This window comes from Elaeis guineensis, chromosome 6, assembly GCF_000442705.2.
Source record: "Elaeis guineensis isolate ETL-2024a chromosome 6, EG11, whole genome shotgun sequence".
Lineage (NCBI taxonomy): Eukaryota > Viridiplantae > Streptophyta > Magnoliopsida > Arecales > Arecaceae > Elaeis > Elaeis guineensis.
This window is the reverse complement of record NC_025998.2, coordinates 74595406-74611687: the sequence shown is the minus strand read 5'-3', so window position 1 is coordinate 74611687 and position 16282 is coordinate 74595406. Positions and strand designations below refer to the sequence as shown.

The window sequence follows — 16282 nt, the reverse complement described above, 5'->3', positions numbered from 1 at the left end:
TTGATTTAATCAATAAAGGGTCAGTTTTCTTTTTTTATTCAAGTGTTATGTGTCCTTGAATCATCCTTGGAATTGATGTTACGATACATATCTCAAATATTGAGAATTAGAGACATGTATGATTGATTCTTAAATAACTCCCGATTATAGGACAGCCATGGGGATGGTGATTTGTTCAGATAAATCGGCGCACAGTTCGCTTCCTTCAGGACAGATGAGTCTTTAGTCTATGGTGTAGAGACATTGAGCGGAAAGTGCGGATAGTTGTTGGAGAACAATTGGTACTGAATGTGATCATACGAGAGATTACATGAATTTCTATTCGATCGTCAGTGATTATTTCGATGCTATAGTTGTGTGACTGGTCTTTTGACCTGCGGTGTCACAGTTACTTATAGTAAGACTGTTGTAGTTTGACTACACGTAAACATTAACTCGATCATGAGTTTTTGTAGTAGATGTTGGCTTCAGTTGGTTGAGCTGTGCGAGCAATGTGTGCATCTAGATGGGATCTATTGATCTTGATAGAAAGGATTAGTCCTATGAGATTTAAGAAGCTGAGTCCACAAGTCTATGGTCATAGCAGTATGATTAATGGAAAGGAGTTTCCATTAGGAATCATTATTGGATTTGAGTTAATCGGATCTATCATATGACTGATGATGCGATTTGACGATTTATCCATTACTTGTCATTTAGTTGGGACTCATGATAGAAGGACTGTATCATACATTAACTACAACTAGATATTCTATTTCAATTCTGTTGGATTGCCACTATATATTGCTAGATGTCATTAGTGGATTGTGAGAGCTCAATAGAATCGCTTTAGATCAATGATTCTTATCGAGTTAAAGTGGAACTGTTTCGACCCATGTTTCGACCCACTGAAAGGGATTTTAGTGATATCTATGATAGAGATTATGATATTACTTACTACCAGACATAATTGAACCTATGGGATCACACAAAAAGAGAGAAGATCTGGATTGATTATAATTGGACTTATGAAGTATCAATTAGTATGGATTTAGAGAAATCCTATTGGGTTCATGTTAACCTTGCTAGCATTTGGATGAATCCAATTTCTCTTATGGTTGATTTACTTATATGATGAGTTTTAACCAATTCCTACATTTGATTTGAATCTAATTGAATTTGATTCAATAAGATTCAATTATTGGATAATTAATTTATGGCTTGAATTAAATTGAGAAAGAGTTTCTTAGTTAAGAATCTTTGAAGAGAATTTATGAAATCATATGGGTTGATTTGTGCATCTAATTGGGTCCCATATGATGGGATGCATAGAGTATGGTGTGGCTTTAGGTGTGTTTTGGGTGGTGTCCCATTTAATTGGTCCAATTATATTATGGCTAGGAATTTTAATATTATTAGAATGAGGGATTCTAATTTGATTAGGACATCCTTAAGTTGTCTATATAAAAGACCGTAGCCCTTTAGTTGTGACATAAGATCTCTCCTCCCTCTTTGCCGCCACCTTCACTGGGCCTACGCCTCCCTCCTCTTCCTCTCTCTAGGCCATGCTTCATCTCTCTCTAGGCGTCCTCCTTTGGAGCCATAGAGAGGGTGGGCAGCATCAAGGAAGTGCTGTCAATTAGTTGGCGCCACTTGTTTGGTTCTTGTTCTTTTTGCTCTCAAGTTTGTTGAGAGTTAGTTACAACCACTTCTTGGTTGTTGTTCTTCTTGATTACTTAGGATCAAGAAAGGGTTCTTGATTTCTTCAAGAATCAAAAAAAGAAAGATTAAAAGGGTCATTAAAGGGTTCTGTTTCGATCCACATTTGGTTCAAGCCTATTTAGGCTTTGAGTTTAAGTGAATTGTATCAAGAGAAGCCTATTCAGATCGGTCTTGTGGATATCCATAGAGGCAGGACGCTTGTACTGTTGATTCAGAACCTGTCTAGGTCCAGATCCAAGGATTGAATTGGATTCAATCTCAGTTATAGTTTTGAAGCAAAAGAGAAAGTGATTTAGGTATGTGAATTGATTACAGACTTTCATTTGTTATTCCTAAAATCAGTTTATGTTAATTTCAGCATATGAACTAGATCCATAGGTGCTTTCATACGATGGATGCATGTTTAGATTAAAAGTATTTGAATCTGATTTTTCCGTTGCATTTTAGATTTAGAAAAGTTTTGAAATCCATATGCACTAGCACCTATAAAAAATTCAACAGTGGTATCAGAGCCACATGTTCATATGTATGAAAGTAGCATAAAAATTTTGAAAATTATTTTTAAAATTATGATTTTAGATCATACGTGAGATGTATATGTTTATGTTTAGATTTGAAATTGATTTTTGAAAATTTTGAAAATTTTCATGTATATAATATATGATTGCATGTATATTTTGAAAGTGTTTTGAGAATCAAAAACTTACTTTTTATGCAATTAATTTAGATCTGAAATATGTTTCAATGATCTGAAATTAATGTGTGCATGAATCGTTGGGCATGGATAGTTTCGCATTAGGTCAATGAATTGCATCTTAGGTTACAATTAGATCATATTGGATTGAAATTGATGTAGCTATTGATCAAATCAAGTGTTGATTTGGATTAGATCAATTGAGCTTATGGTTCTACAAGTGTTGTAGATTGAGTTGATTAAACCTCATATGTAGAATCGAGTCAACCTAAGGACCCAATCTGGCTTTATGGCTTGAATCCAATTCACCTAAGCTAATTAACTGAAACCAATAAGCCATTTGGTGTCCAAGACAAGTCTCAATCGGTGGTTTTTAATTGGGAGGCTACTCACCTAGATAATTTTTGCCTACGGCGAGTTAATGGCATACCCTCCCGTCGGTCTCACTTGGCCAATTGGATGATTGGATTTATTAATTGCTAAGGAGCTTTGGTTTAACCCATGCTAATTAGATCGGTCATGTGATGACTGATTAGATGAGACCTTACCTAAACCTCCCTAATTAATATTAAGTCTTATGGTCTTCCATCGTTGTAGAAGTGCGGGCATGGTACTGGTGTTGATTGTTCTCGGTTGGTTAGAGTGGTTTAGTTGCATCGAGAATACACAATTACTCTATTAGCAAAGAGTTGCTCCAGGGTGAAGATGGGGTTGGGCCCAATATGTGTTATCTGAGGGACTCAATGATGACTTCACACCTACTTGTAAATATGGTGGGTCAGACTTAACTAAAGAGTGAGGGCAATATGTGTTATCTGAGCTCTAATGACTTAGAGATCAAGTCGTTGCAATATGCTTAGAGAAGCATCTGGATAAAGAGTTGCCTATGCATCGATGTGCGTATCATCAATAATTGTTAGATGAGGTGCACGGCATCGATGGGACCGTAGCTCCCACTAGAAATCTTGCATAGGTCGCATCAGATTTTCATTTTTCATCTGGAGAGTACCAAAATCTGAAAAAATAATGGGAGTCTATTCGCATCTAAAAGTCCCTAGAGTAAATATAATTTTAAGTACAAATATCTAACTAGAATTTCTACTTGCAGATAAACAATATCGGCCTCTAATCCACTAGCCCGTATCCTTGAAACTAATTGACTGACTGGTACAAATTATAAGGACTGGCTCAAAAATCTCAAGATAGTACTGACATCCAAAAAGATTGGGTATGTACTTGACCAGCACCCTCCAGCTTTACCAGCCCGTCCTACAGCAGAGCAAAGAGCTGCTCTGGACAAGTGGACGGATGATGACTTAAGGGTGAAGTGCTATGTGCTGGTTTCGATGTCAAATGAGTTGCAGAGTCAGCATGAGCACATGCTTATTTTCTGTGTTATGATCGCTCACCTGCAAGAGTTGTATGGTGAGCAGAGCCGGACCATGCGCTTTGAATTGTTCAAGCAGTTGTTCAATATGAAGATGCGCGAGGGGCAGTCAGTCCATGATCACTATATGATTATGATCAAGGACCTAGAGGAGCTTGAGAAGCTCGGGCTGAATATGCAGAGGGAGCTAAAGGTGGATTTGATCCTCCAATTTCTGATAAGTTCTTTTGGGCAGTTTATTGTAAACTACCATATGAACAAATTGGATTGTGACTTATCCGAATTGGTTAATATGTTGGTCATTGCTGAGGATTCCTTGAAAGGTTCAAGGCACTTTATCCTGGAGAGCCTAAAGAAAAAGGGTGAAACGCCTTACGAAGGCATACTCATAATAGAATTTAACCTAATGATTTCTTCTACTTCTAGTTGGATATTAGACTCTGGTTCGAGTGTACATATATATATACTTCAATGTAAGGTCTAATAGATAGTAGGAGGTTGAGGGAAGGTGACATGACTTTTTGGGTCGGCAATGGAGTAAAGATTGCTGTAGAAGCGGTTGGAACCTACCCTCTTTGATTATCGTCTGATTTTAGATTAGATTTAAAAGACTGTTATTTTGTTCCTATAATTAGCTGAAATTTGATTTCGATCTCTGTACTAGCACAGGATGGATATGTTTTTCAATTTAATAAAGATTTTTGTTTCATTTATTTGCAAAATAAATTGGTTGCATCTTGTCTTTTGATTGACAGTTTTTATTACTTGCATGTTGATGCTAATGTGAACTTAAATGAGCAAATAGTGAATGTCGTAGGTCAAAAAAAATTTAGAGAAGAGTTTAACAATAAGTACTTGTGGCATCATAGGCTTGGCCATATTGGAGAGGATGGGATCAACAGATTGAAAAAGGATGGTGTTGGTGCAAAAATCCGCCTGCGCCGGAGAAGCTGGAGTCGAGGAAGTCGCGGTCGCCGTCGGGACCTGCAAAAGAAGTCTAAACCGGAGGTGGGGTTGCTCTGGCAAGACCCTCCGACGCTCAAGTCAGTTCTCTGCCTCAACAAGAATGGAGTGCTCGAACGAAAATTTTAGCAGAGTTTTGAGATAGAATTTTGAGCTTAGAGAAATACGTATCTGGGGCCTCCCCCTTTATATAGGCGGGGGAAGCAAAGGATTGATAGCGACTGTTTATGATCGCCTCGTCGTGGGCCGTACGGGGTCAGGAGGAATTTATCATGAAGAGTAATGGGGTGGAGTCGTGGCTGTCACCATGGCTCGCCACGTGGAATCAGTTGCGGAGAGTGGAGCGGCGTCCGTTGTCGCGATTCGCCAGGGAGTGGTGGAACTGCACAGGATCCGTCGCAGGAAGTGGAGAAGAATCGTGGCCGTTATTACGGCCTGCCAGGGAGTGGAGTCGCGTAGGATCCGCCGCAGGGAGTGGAGCAGAGTCGTGGCCGTTACTGCGGCCTGCCAGGGAGTGATGGAGCCGCGTAGGATCCGCCGCAGGGAGTGGGGCAGAGTCGTGGCCGTTACTGCGGCCTGCCAGAGGGTCCAGACTTGTCGGCCGAAGTTCGATTGGAGTCTGATTTCCGCAGAAGCCCGAAGGGGGATCATTTGTCGAGGAATCTCGGTCGAGACCTTCAACAGGAGTTCAGGGCGGAAGTCCGACTCCCGTGGGAGCCCGGACAAAGCCTACCTGTAGCTGGAGTCGGAGGCGAAGTCCGGCTCCCGTAGGAGCTCGGACGAAGTCTTCCTGCAGTCGAAGTCGGAGACGAAGTCCAGCTCCCGTAGGAGTTCGGACGAAGTTTACCTGCAGTTGGAGTTAGAGACGGAGTCCGGACGAAGTTTACCTGCAGTTGAAGTTGGAGACGGAGTCCGACTTCCGTAGGAGTCCGCACAAGGTTTACCTGCAGTTGAAGTTGGAGACGGAGTCCGGACGAAGTTTACCTGCAGTCGAAGTCGGAGACGGAGTCCGGCTCCCGTAGGAGTCCGGACGAAGTTGACCTGCAGTTGAAGTTGGAGACGGAGTCCGGCTCCCATAAGAGTCCGGACGAAGCTTACCTGCAGTTGAAGTTGGAGACGGAGTCCGACTCTCGTAGGAGTCCGGACGAAGTTTACCTGCAGTCGAAGTTGGGACAGAGTCCGGCTCCCGTAGGAGTCCGGACGAAGTTTACCTGCAGTCGAAGTTGGAGACGGAGTCCGGCTCCCGTAGGAGTCCGGGCGAAGTCTTCCTGCCGCTGAAGTCGGGGATGAAGTCCGGCTCCCGTAGGAGTCCGGACGAAGTCTTCTTGCAGTTGGAGTCGGAGATGAAGTCCGGCTCCTGTAAGAGTCCGGACGAAGTCTTCTTGTAGTTGGAGTCGGAGACGAAGTCCGGACGAAGTCTTCTTGCAGTTGGAGTCGGAGACGAAGTCCGGCTCCCATAGGAGTTCGGACGAAGTTTCCCTGCCGCCGTAGGGCGGACGCTGGTAGAATCCTCGAGGGGTCACTCCTGACACGAACTTCGGCTGGGGGGGTTTTACACCCAACACCAGTCCCCCTACTTCCGAGTTCGAGTTTCGATCGAAGGAAGTACAGAAAATTTTCACAACCGAAGTCGTTTCCTTGAATTCTGCACACGACTGTCCTCGGAAATCTTGGCATTTAATGCGCGCGTGCTGGAGCCTTTTTCCGATTAGGGCGATCCGAAGAGTCCTTTCGGAACTCCCGTCAGGGCGTAATCCTAAGCGCCAGGGCGTAATGGTCCGCCAACGGTCATCCCTATGTCGCGGTGAGTGGGACACATGGCGGGCATTGGTTGACCTTGGGATATCTGCCACCATAACTGCGCCAGGTCCCGTCGCTTATTTAAGCCCCCGCCTTTCCTCCAAGGCTTCACTTCGCCTGAGGGTCGACACCTTTCTTCCGCTTGAGAGTTTAGCCACTCAGCCACTCCCTCAGTGTCCTCTCGACTCCGAGTGCCCTTTGCACCGGTCTTCGCCATCCCCGTCGGCTCCCCCCGTCTTCAGTCCTCCGAGCCTCTCCGAGGGGGTTCTCCCACCGGAGCTCCCGCGCCGAAGGCCAACCTCGAGAGGATGCCACGGACCAAGAGGTGTGTGAGGAGGAAGACAGCGGCCTGCGAGTTCTCCGGCCGTCGGACCGTTACTAAGGGTTCCCATCGTCTCAAAGGGGGCTCGAGGGAGAATTCCTTCAACAACAGGGATTTAATAACGGGGATGACCAGTGAGCGCGTTTCGCCCGAGAATTTCGGAGTAGCTGAACGGAGCGACACCGGTCAAGGGGGCATAGTTGTCGTCACAAGCTGTGGTGGGATTTTTGATGTCGTCGGGGCCGAGGGACCAGAGGCGGTCGGTGCCGACGGTGGGGCAGTAGAATTTGTTGCGGGGACGGTGGAAGTAGCGCATGCCGACCTTGCCGAAGTACCTAGGACGGTGGTTGTCGTGGAGCACACGGTGGTGGCGCATGTCTCCGGCGCCATCGCAGCCTCCGGGGTACCTCCGGTTCTTCTTGATGTAGGTCGTCGTCGCCGCTGCCGTTGCCTTCGCTGCCCCTTGAATTCTATCCCATCCTTTTCCTCTTAGGGTTGGGGTTTCGGCGATGGAGCGGAACGAGGCGGGAGGCGAGAGCCGAGAGGTTTATCACACGCACTAGAAAATACTGTTGAGAAGGACGGAACCGGAAAGAGAAGTCGACAGCTTGAGATGGTCTCCGATGTATTCCTTTCGAGTCTTGTAGTAATGTCTTCTTTTTCTGGCCCTCCGGGTCTTGTAACGTACATCTTGTTAATCGAAAAATGAGAAGGAGATTTTGTTACTTCGTCCGCACTTTGCGTCGAATTGCTGCCTGCCGAACTTCTTTCCTTTACCATTGTTATTGTTGTATTCCCTTCTCTCTCTTTCTCTCTTTCTTTTTTTTTTGACGTCGTCCGGAGGTTACTGGTTGTTGCCATGTCGGCTCGTCTTTCCAGTCATCCTTCTTCAGCCTTAATGGTTCTATAATGCATATTTAATAAATAATATGAGAAGGAAATTTTCTGCTACCTCTTTTACTCGTGTTGAATTGTCGCTTACCGAGTTTCTTTCGGCCTTTGCGTCGTTCGGAGGTATCCGATTGCCATTGCATCGACCCGTCCTTTCGTCCATGGCCGTATATTTGCCTGTGATCGCTCGGGTTTGGCACCCCCATCAGGGCTCGAGCTCGGAGGTCTGAGCTTCTCGTCACCCTGAGGAAGTCGTCTTATCTCGTACTTGCGTTGAGAGCTTTCTTGAAAGCTGGGGTTCTTGATAAGAACCCCAATCCTTGCTGAGACGAGGTTCTCTGCATCTTTGATGCTGTTTGTTTTCCATTCGTCGCTGACGTAGTCCATCGCTTTCCTTTTTAACTCCTCTCCCCTTTCCCCTTTTTCTTTTTCGAGTGGGATTTTTCCCTTTGCTCTTGGTGGGGTTGCGGGAGTCCGGCTTCCGTAGGTGAAGTCGGGGCGAAGTCCGGCTCCCGTAGGAGTCCGGACGGAGTCTTCTTGCGGTTGAAGTCGGGGACGGAGTCCGACTCCCGTAGGAGTCCGGGCGAAGTCTACCTGCACTTAAAGTCAGGGGCGAAGTCCGGCTCCCTTAGGAGTCCGGACGAAGTTTACCTGCAATCAGAGTCGGGGGCGAAGTCCGGCTCCCGTAGGAGTCTGGACGAAGTCTACCTGCGATTGAAGTTGGGGGCGAAGTCCGGCTCCCGTAGGAGTCCAGACGGAGTCTTCTTGCGATCAAAGTCGAGGGCGAAGTCCGGCTCCCATAGAAGTCCGTACGGAGTCTTCTTGCGAAGGGGCCGTTGGGAAGGTCCCCTTTTTCCCATCTGGTCTTGAATGACCAGACCTTAATTGGTGTCGGGACGAGGTTCTTCCCCTATTTCTGTCGTAACAGGTTTCAGCTCTGGTTAGGACGAGGTTCTCCTCCTGTCCCTAACGCGGCTGTAGGGGCACATATGGGCGCTGCTGGGCTTTTCCCCCCATCCGGTCTAGGTGTAACTGGGCCTTCGACTTTGCTCATGTTAGGACGAGGTTCTCCTCCTGTTCCTAACATGGCTGTGGGGGCACATATGGGCGTTGCAGGGCCTCTCCCCCCATCTGGTCTAAAGAGAACCGGGCCTTCGACTTTGCTCAAGTTAGGGCGAGGTTCTCCTCCTGTCCCTAACAAGGCTATGGGGGCACATATGGGCGTTGCAGGGCCTCTCCCCCCATCCGGTCTAAAGAGAACCGGGCCTTTGACTTTGCTCAAGTTAGGGCGAGGTTCTCCTCCTGTCCCTAACAGGACTGTGGGGGCACATATGGGCGTTGCTTGGCCTTTCCCCCCATCCGGTCTAAAGAGAACCGGACCTTCGACTTTGCTCAAGTTAGGGCGAGGTTCTCCTCCTGTTTCTTACAGGGCTGTGGAGGCACATATGGGCGTTGCTTGGCCTCTCCCCCCATCCGGTCTAAAGAGAACCGGGCCTTCGACTTTGTCGAGACGAAGTTCTCCTCCCGCTTCCGACACGGTTTGTTTTGACTGTCCTGTCGATATAGGCTAGTGCCAAGAGAGGAGACATGTAGATATGCAACTTTTATTTAAAATAAAGTTATCGGTAATACATTCGTAAGTTTTCTGAGCTCCATGGTCGTGGGAGGTCTGCTCCTCCGAGCTTCTTGAAGTAATAAGTTCCGGGTCGGACTACTTCTTTGACTTCATACGGGCCTTCCCAGTTTGGGGCGAGCTTCCCTCGATCCTGAGGTTGCGAGACAGCGGCTCGTCGAAGCATTAGATCTCCTGCTCTAAAGACTTTATTCTTGACCCGGGAATTGTAATAGCGGGCGACTTTCTGCCTGTAGGCTGCCATCCGAACTTGAGCTACCTCCCGCTTTTCTTCCAGTAAGTCGAGGTTGGCTTTAAGACCTTGCGAATTGTGATGTTCGTTAAATGCCACGACTCGCGCCGACGGGAGTTTAAGCTCAATTGGGATAACAGCCTCCGTTCCGAAGGCTAAAGCAAAGGGGGGTCTCCCCCGTGGGCAGTCTTTGGGTAGTTCGATACGCCCACAGCACATGATAAAGTTCGTTTGCCCAAGTTTCCTTCGTCTTTTCGAGCCTTGTCTTGATCCCTTGCAGCAGGGTTCTGTTGGTCACTTCAGTTTCGCCGTTCGTCTGAGGATGGGCTACTGATGTGAAGTTGTGGGAGATATTTAGATCTTCACAGAATTCAGCGAATCTTGCTCCTGCGAACTGCCGCCCATTATCAGTGATTAGGGTTCTTGGCAGACCGAACCTGCAAACGATTGACTTCCAGACGAAATCTTGCACTTTAGCTTCGGTGATTTTCGCCAGTGGTTCGGCTTCGACCCACTTGGTGAAGTAGTCAATCGCTACCAGGAGGAACTTCCTCTGCCCCGACGCCACGGGAAAGGGTCCAAGGATATCCATCCCCCATTGCGCAAAAGGCCATGGGGCACTCAAGGGTGTAAGCTCGGTGGCGGGCTGTCTCTGGATGTTGGCATATCTCTGACATCGGTCACACTTTCTAACGTATTCAATCGAGTCATGATGCATCATCGGTCAGTAATATCCTTGGCGGAGCAACTTGTGGGATAAAGATCTAGCCCCCAGATGGTTTTCGCAGATTCCTTCATGCACCTCCCATGAGGCGTAGTCAGCTTCCGAAGGTCGGAGACATTTTAAAAGGGGCAAAGAGTATGATCTCTTGTACAACTTGCCCTCATAAAGGATGTATCGGGAGGTTTGATTTTTGAGCTTCCGAGCTTCTTTTGCATCCTGGGGGAGAACCCCGTCTCTGAGATATGTTATTAGTGGGTCGATTCAGCTGGGCTCGTGGTCAATTTCCATCACGGGCCGCGATTCTTTCGTACTCGGGCACTTTAGAACTTCAAAGAGAACACCCTTGGGCAATTCGGTCGGAGCCAGCGTTGCCAGCTTGGAGAGAAGGTCGGCCCTGGTATTTTCCATTCTCGGAATCTGCCTGATGTTGAAGCTACTGAAGGTGGGGCGAGCTCCTTTACCTTTTCAAGATACTTAGCCATGCTGTCCTCCCGTGCTTCGTAGTTTACGTTGACTTGTCCCACTACTAGTTGGGAGTCGCTGTGGACTTGGAGCCGATCTACTCCCAGCTCTTTGGCGATCTTCAGTCCTGCGATCAGAGCTTCATATTCTGCTCCATTGTTTGTTGCGGGGAACTCGAAGCGCAGAGCGTACTCCGCGACGATTTCCTCTGGACTGATCAAGATCAGGCCCGCGCCTGCGCCTAACATGTTGGAAGACCCATCCACGTAGAGGGCCCAAAAGCAACCAGAGGGATCTGCTTCTTCTTTGGGGGAGTTCGGTCGGGACTTCAGGCCGTCAATTTCATCTTGTTCAGGTTCGGCCTCCTCTGGGATAGTACACTCCATTATGAAATCTGTCAATATCTGGGCCTTCAATGCTGGCCTGGGTCGATAGTTGATGTCGAATTTTGTGAGCTCGATCGCCCATTTTGCCATCCTCCCGGAGGCATCCGTCCGGTGTAGAATCGCCTTGATCGGTTGGTCGGTGAGCAGCGTTACGGTGTGCCCTTGAAAGTAGGGTCGGAGCCTCCGGACTGCAATCAACAGGGCGTAAGTCAGTTTTTCTAATTTAGTATATCTGGTCTCGGCGTCTCTCAACGCGCGACTGACGTAGTAGATCGGCCGTTGGACTTTTGCTTCTTCCTTGACAAAGACTGCCGCGAGAGCCATGGGTGAGACCGCCAGGTATAAAAACAGTTCCTTCCAGGCTCTGGCTTCGCCAACAGCGGAGGTGAGCCGAGGTAGCTCCTTAGTTCTTCGAACATCTGTTGGTACTCAGAGGTCAACAGAAGTTCTTCGGCCGCTTGAGGGTTTGGAAGAAGGGTAAGCACCGTTCGGCCGACCTCGCGACGAAGCGATTCAGGGCTGCTACCCTCCCTGTGAGGTGCTGAACCTCTTTTATCGATTTCGGGGTGGCCATCTCCTGGATGGCGCGAATTTTCTCTGGGTTGGCTTCGATTCCACGTCCCGATACCATAAAGCCCAGGAACTTCCCCGAGGTCACTCCGAAAGCATATTTAGTCGGGTTCAGCTTCATCTTATATTTTTGGAGGGCGTCGAAGGTCTCCTCGAGGTCGGCGACGTGGTTCATGGAAGATCTGCTTTTCACGAGCATGTCGTCCACGTAGACCTCCATATTGCGGCCGATCTGCTCCTTGAAGATTTTGTTCACCAGCCGTTGGTAGGTTGCGCTTGCATTTTTGAGACCGAAAGGCATTACCCTGTAACAGTAAAGGCCACGGTTAGTAATGAAAGCAGTCTTTTTTTAATCTTCCGTCGCCATCCTGATTTGATTATAGCCGGAGAATGCATCCATAAAGGTGAGGAGCTCATGGCCCGAGGTCGTGTCCACCAGTTGATTAATTCTGGACAGAGGGTAGCTGTCCTTTGGGCAGGCTTTATTCAGCTTTTTGAAGTCTATGCACATCCTCCACTTGCCGTTTGCCTTTTTGACTAGGACAACGTTGGAAATCCAGTCAGGATAATTGACTTTCCTAATGAATCCGGCTTTCAGGAGTTTGTCCACTTCCTCGGCTATCGCTTTCTACCTCTTGGTGCATGACCTCGGATTTTCTCCTTCGTCGGTCGATGCTTCGGATCACGGTCAGGCGGTGCTCCATGACTTCCGTGTCAATCCCCGGCATGTCTGCTGGAACCCAAGCGAAAACGTCCGCATTCTTTCGTAGAAAATCGATGAGATACGTCCGCACCTCTTCCCCTAGGTTGGAGCCGATCTTCACCACATGTTCCGCATTCCCGTCGTTCAAAGGGATCGAAACCAGATCTTCGATTGGGCCGCCCTCTCCTCAGTGAGGTCGTCGCGGGCATCCAGCCCATCAACTGGACAGGGGTCGGATTGGTCGCTTCTTTGCAAGGCTATGTTGTAGCAGTGTCTGGTCAGGGCTTGGTCTTCTCTGACCTCTTCAATCCCCTGATTGGTAGGGAATTTCAACTTCAAATGGTAGGTTGACACGACGGCTCGGAGAGCATTGAGACCAGGTTGGCCGAGGATCGCATTGTGCTGAGGATCGCATTGTAGGCTGACGGCGCCTTCACCACCAGAAAATTCACCAGAGCCCTGGATTGTCTTGGATATCGACCCGCAGCTACAGTCAAAGTTATCATTCCCTCCACCGGGACAGCGTCGCCGGTAAACCCTACTAGAGGGGAGCTAATCGGTCCCAAATGGCCGTCAAGGATGGACATTCTCGAGAAGGTGTCGTAGAACAAAATGTCGGCCGAACTTCCATTGTCGACAAGAATGCGGCGGACGTCGTAATTAGCTATATTCAAGGAAACTACAACCGCGTCGTTATGAGAAAATTGAACTCTTTGAGCATCTTCTTGGTGAAAGTTATGGATTCCTCGATCTTTTGCCGCTTGGGAGGTTCGGTCAATACGCCGGTCGCTCCCCACCGGGATTCTTTCGAGATGGTGTTGGCGAAATCCGTCGGAGGCCGATTGTCCGACCGCTCCATACCGGCGGTCGTTGCCGGAGGATGTGGGGCCTGGGAAACTGGAGGCGAGGCCGGAGCCTGAGATCTGACCGCGGAGGCCGTGGGTCGCTGTGTGGATGCTTCGCGAGAAGGCATCGGGCGAGGATCTAGTGGGGAAGGAGTGGATGTCGGAAAAAATGACCGGAGGCGGTCCCGTTGAGCGCTCCTTTAAGAACAAGGGTACTGCGAAGACACAGCCCCTTCCTCTGGCGCCAATCCTGTTGGTGCAAAAATCCGCCTGCGCCGGAGAAGCTGGAGTCGAGGAAGTCGCGGTCGCCGTCGGGACCTGCAAAAGAAGTCTAAACCGGATGTGGGGTTGCTCCGGCAAGACCCTCCGACGCTCAAGTCAGTTCTCTGCCTCAACAAGAATGGAGTGCTCGAACGGAAATTTTAGCAGAGTTTTGAGATAGAATTTTGAGCTTAGAGAAATACGTATCTGGGGCCTCCCCTTTATATATGCGGGGGAAGCAAAGGATTGATAGCGACTGTTTATGATCGTCTCGTCGTGGGCCGTACGGGGTCAGGAGGAATTTATCATGAAGAGTAATGGGGTGGAGTCGTGGCTGTCACCATGGCTCGCCACGTGGAATCAGTTGCGGAGAGTGGAGCGGCGTCTGTTGTCGCGATTCGCCAGGGAGTGGTGGAACTGCACAGGATCCGTCGGAGGAAGTGGAGAAGAATCGTGGCCGTTACTGCGGCCTGCCAGGGAGTGGAGTCGCGTAGGATCCGCCGTAGGGAGTGGAGCAGAGTCGTGGCCGTTACTGCGGCCTGCCAGGGAGTGATGGAGCCGCGTAGGATCCGCCGCAGGGAGTGGAGCAGAGTCGTGGCCGTTACTGCGGCCTGCCAGAGGGTCCAGACTTGTCGGCCGAAGTTCGATTGGAGTCTGATTTTCGCAGAAGTCCGAAGGGGGATCATTTGTCGAGGAATCTCGGTCGAGACCTTCAACAGGAGTTCAGGGCGGAAGTCCGGCTCTCGTGGAAGCTCGGACAAAGCCTACCTGTAGCTGGAGTCGGAGGCGAAGTCCGGCTCCCGTAGGAGCTCGGACGAAGTCTTCCTGCAGTCGAAGTCGGGGATGAAGTCCGGCCCTCGTAGGAGTCCGGATGAAGTTTACCTGCAGTTGGAGTTGGAGACAGAGTCCGGCTCCCGCAGGAGTCCGAACGAAGTTTACCTGCAGTTGAAGTTGGAGACGGAGTCCGGCTCCTATAGGAGTCCGCACAAGGTTTACCTGCAGTTGAAGTTGCAGACGGAGTTCGGCTCCTGTAGGAGTTCGGACGAAGTTTACCTGCAGTCGAAGTTGGAGACGGAGTCCGGCTCCCGTAGGAGTCCGGACGAAGTTTACCTGCAGTTGAAGTTGGAGACGGAGTCCGGACGAAGCTTACCTGCAGTTGAAGTTGGAGACGGAGTCTGGCTCTCGTAGGAGTCCGGACGAAGTTTACCTGCAGTCGAAGTTGGAGACGGAGTTCGGCTCCTGTAGGAGTCCGGACGAAGTTTACCTGCAGTCAAAGTTGGAGACGGAGTCCGGCTCCCGTAGGAGTCCGGGCGAAGTCTTCCTGCCGCTGAAGTCGGGGACGTAGTCCGGCTCCCGTAGGAGTCCGGACGAAGTCTTCTTGCAGTTGGAGTCGGAGACGAAGTCCGGCTCCCATAGGAGTCCGGACGAAGTCTTCTTGCAGTTGGAGTCGGAGACGAAGTCCGGCTCCCGTAGGAGTCAGGACGAAGTCTTCTTGCAGTTGGAGTCGGAGACGAAGTCCGGCTCCCGTAGGTGTCCGAACGAAGTCTTCTTGCAGTTGGAGTCGGAGACGAAGTCCGGCACCCGTAGGAGTCCGGACGAAGTTTCCCTGCCGCCGTAGGGCGGACGCCGGTAGAATCCCCGAGGGGTCACTCCTGACACGAACTTCGGCTGGGGGGTTTTACACCCAACAGATGGGATCCATGACTTAGTTAAATCCGAGTCGATTCCGGCCTGTGAATTATACTTTCGAGGAAAAATGGCTAGGTTACCCTTTGTGGGACAAGAAGAAAGGGCTACTGAATTACTAGTCCTGGTACACATCGATGTGTGTGGTCCATTTGATATGCAGGCCAAGGATGGTTATAGCTACTTCATTACCTTTACTGATGATCTGTTATGGTATGGGTATGTGTTTCTTATGAAACACAAGTCTGAAGCTTTTGAAAAGTTCAGAGAATTCAAGTACGAGGTTGAGAAGTAAATAGGTAAATCCATAAAATTCCTACAATCTAATCGAGGAGGAGAATATCTGAGTGCTGAATTTTTGGGATATCGTAAAGAGAACGACAGTCTCTCAGTGGACTCCTCCCGGTACATCTCAACTCAATGGGATATCCGAAAGGAGAAATAGGATCCTATTGGATATAGTCCGATCCATGATGAGCTTCACTGACTTATCCTTATTTTTTTGGGGACATGCCTTACCGCGATGCATATTTTAAATAGAATTTTTTCTAAGTCTATTTCTACCACACCATATGAGATATGATATAGTAAGAAATCGAGTCTCAGTTACCTTAAGACTTGGAGATGTCCAGTCTATATTAAAAGACAGAAGCTGACAAATTAGAGAATAAATCAATTGTAGCTCAGTTTATAGGGTATCCCAAGAAATCCATTGGGTACTATTATTTTTCATGTGACCACAATATGATTGTGAGTCGCAATGCCACGTTCCTAGAAAAGCAGTTTATTTAGGACGGTGGTAGTGGAAAGGTTAATTGAGCTTGATGAGAATGTCTCTCAAGAGCAACGAGATATAGATCCTCGAGAATCCATCTAGGATGAGCCAGTAGTTATTGTTCCACATCCACCTCGTAGATCAAGTAGAATCTCCCATTCTCCTGAAAGATAAATGGGTATGCTGAAAGAGGATGTAGAGGAAGCATTTCTTATGAGAGATGGGAGTCATGGTGATGATCCTAATA

The 16282-nt window shown here is 48.5% G+C and overlaps 1 protein-coding gene across 11 annotated transcripts in view; it reads left to right on the top strand.

The window, feature by feature from the left end:
• LOC105035083 (nuclear pore complex protein NUP133) overlaps window positions 1-16282 on the top strand; it is an 88162-nt gene that overhangs the window by 30952 nt on the left and 40928 nt on the right. The window lies entirely within an intron of this gene.